This window comes from Thamnophis elegans, chromosome 3, assembly GCF_009769535.1.
Source record: "Thamnophis elegans isolate rThaEle1 chromosome 3, rThaEle1.pri, whole genome shotgun sequence".
NCBI lineage: Eukaryota > Metazoa > Chordata > Lepidosauria > Squamata > Colubridae > Thamnophis > Thamnophis elegans.
In genome coordinates, this window is record NC_045543.1 from 59,537,056 (window position 1) to 59,540,406 (window position 3,351).

Below are 3,351 nucleotides of genomic sequence, written 5' to 3' on the forward strand. Positions count from 1 at the left end.
GGAAGAAATGACTTTCACAGATCAGTCAAAGTGGAGCACAAAAGTAAAATTTTGCATTGCACTGCATCACACAGCAATGATGGATATGAGCTGGATATGGAAAAGCAAGGCTGGCAATGTAGGTTAGTCTGCTTTGTTGTGTTCCCTGTGGCTGTGAAAAGTGGAGCTTAAAAAAAACAAGACAGGAAGAAAATTGAATCATTTGTGCTGTGGACAGCAAATGTGACCAAGAGCAAGTACATGTCACTAGAAAGTAAAATCATGAAAGTGCATCTCACTTACTTTGGCCATGTCATGCAGGGAATTCACTGGAGAAGCAATTATGTTTGGAAGAGTTAGCAGAAGAAGGAAACCAGGCCATCAAAGAATACAGTGGTTGGACATCATCAAAGCTGACACCAGCCGGAGCATAGAACAACTCAAAGAAATAGTGCAAGATCGGAAGATGCAGAGAGGCCTGGCCCATAGAATTGCAAGAGTGAGACACGACTGAATGGATAACATCATCATCACCCTGAAGCAAAGAACTTTTTTCTGTTTTATTCAATGTGTGAAACTAGGGTTACACATGGGTTGAGATCAGAGGTGGACAAAATAATCTTTGGCTGCTTGTAAGTTGGACCAAGGATTAATTCTTCTATTAGAAAGGAAAAAGTGAAACATATCAGGCCTTTTGGACGGGTTTGGGGGTGGGGGTAGAAGTAATCTACCTTATCCTTTTCTTTTAAGTTGAGTGGGTATATAGTGTATTATTTTGTTAAATTTCAAAAGCCAGTGTGGCATATATTCAATGTGATTAACCAATTTGTTGGTATTGTATAGCAGTGTTTCTTGATCCCAGCAACTTGAAGATGGGAGGTTTTCAACTCCCAGCATGGGTCACAGCAGGAGGAGAGGGAGAATAAACAAATACCTTTCAAATTAACTTTGCCCCGATTGATAATTTTGGAACTTTAAAATCACACTCGACACTCCTCCTTTTTCTTAGCTCTTTCCTTTCTGTCTTCTTAGCTTTCACTTTTGCTTCACTTTCTCTTTCTGATGCTGCATTCTTCTTTCAGCCTGGAGCTCATTGGATGATGATGGCCTTCAGTCTAACTCAGGGATCGGCAACCTTAAACATTCTAAGAGCCACAAAAGTCTTCACAGGAAACCCCCTGTTCAATTCTGGAGCCGATCGGAAATCCAATTCTCCCACCATAGAATCTCCTCCTAACGCAGCTTCCTTTTTTCTCTACCCGTCCTAACGTAAAGTCCTATCAATTGTAGAGCTGACCAGCGACAGGGAGCCGCAGCAGAGGGATGAAAGAGCCACATGTGGCTCCAGAGTCATGGGTTGCTAACCCCTGGTCTAACTCCTTCTAATTTTGCTTGAAATAACACCTTTCATATGTAGTTCCAGCAAAGACTCCAAGGATGCCCAATCTCTTCCAAACCCAACATGAATGAACCTCATATCCACCCCCCTTTATTAGTTCTCAGAGATGACTCCTGCTGGCTACAGAGGGCCGGTTTGTGGCTTAAAGGAGTAGCTGCTCTGCATTGAAGTCAACTCAGAGCATTTATTAGCACAACAGAGAAATCAGGGATGTTTTGGTTGTTTTCTTTTTTGTTTGCTATATCTGGGTGTTAAGGAAGGCATCCAAAAGACTTTCTAAGTTGGCATTACCTACAATTATCTCAGGACAATCAGCTAATTGAGAATGGTAGCCAATCAACACAAAGAGTCATTGTAGAGCCGGGTGTAGGGAGTAATCTGAGGAATATTCATTTTAAGATTTTGGCTTTTCCACATCTTGGCATTTCTCTAGGTCTGCTGATATTATATCCTTCTCGTGCATTGATGGAGTTCCTTTAAGGTTACAGGTAACCGCACTTTCCACCCAGATACCAAAGAAACCATAAACTTTAACCAATAAATGAGTCACTTAAGGAAGAATTCTCTTATTTACTTTCTTTTTCTTTTTCTTTTCATTTCCCATTCCTGTAATACACTACGGCAGGATTGGCAAACTCGATTTCATTGAGGGCCGCATTAACAATAGCAATAGCACTTAGATTATATACCACTTTACAGTGCTTCAACAACCCTCTCTAAGTGATCTACAGAGTCAGCCAATTGCAATCTGGGTCCTTATTTTATCCACCTCGGAAGGATGGAAGGCGGAGTGAGATTTGAACTGCCAAATTGCAGTCAGCCTGCAGTCATCAGAAGTAGCCTGCAGTACTGCCCTCTAATCACTGCGCCAACATGGCTCATTAGGGTTGTGTTTGACCTCGGGGGTGGGGGTGGGGTGGGTGTGCTCAGGGTGGATGTGGCCAGCTCAACATCACTTGTATCGGGGGCGCCTGTGGTGGCCCAAGCGCTCTGCCAGCGAAAACAGGCCCCCGAGCTCCATTTTCAGCTGCAACGGTTTCCTGCAACCCTTTGCTAGCGAAAACTGTGCTGTCTAATGACTCTTCCATGGTCATATGGCCAACATGACACCACAGAGCGCTTCTACTGGAGTGGTACCTATTTATCTACTTGCATTTGCATACTTTTGAACTGCAAAGTGGGCAGGAGCTGAGATGAGGACAGGAACTCCTTCTATCATGTGGTGCTCAAATCTGGGCTGCCAGCTTTCCAGCCAACAAGTCCAGCATCTTAACTGCTGAGCCATCACACCAGAGGTGGGTTCCTACCAGTTCGCACCTATTCGGTAGAACCGGTTCGTCAAATCTACTGAACCGGTTAGAAGAGGTTTCACCAGTAGACCCAGAAAGCAGGCCACACCTACAGAAGAGGTTCCAAAATTTTTTGAAACCCACCACTGCATCACACTGTCCATTAGGTACTTATGTACTAGTTCCTTATGTACTTGCATCCAACTCTGTATGGCATGCATGAAAGAGGTGGAGTTTATGTTGTGATGTTGCAATGTACATTTTGTCACTCCCCCCCCCTCTCATGCCTATGATAAGAGTCATCTGCAGGGAGATCAAGAAAAGGCATATGGTCAATACCGTGCTATGCCACTGCAATGCAACATCTTCCCTTTTGTACATGTGTCATGACACAGCAGGACACTGCTTTTGTCACTTTGACAAAAATGCATCAGTACCTATGGATGTCTCCATTTTCAAACCTTACAATCTGCAATTTTTTAATTCTAAAAATTAAACATTAGAGCAGCAGGAAGGAATCTTGTGATATGTTTTTCATCACTGGATCCCCTACGTTGCCCACAGAACAGGGGTTAATGAGAGATAAAATCCAAAACATCTGGAGGGAAAGCCAATTCCTGCATTTAAAATTAATTTCTAAAGGCTCCTTTGGCCAATTGTTCAGTTAGATAATTCAAATTCGGG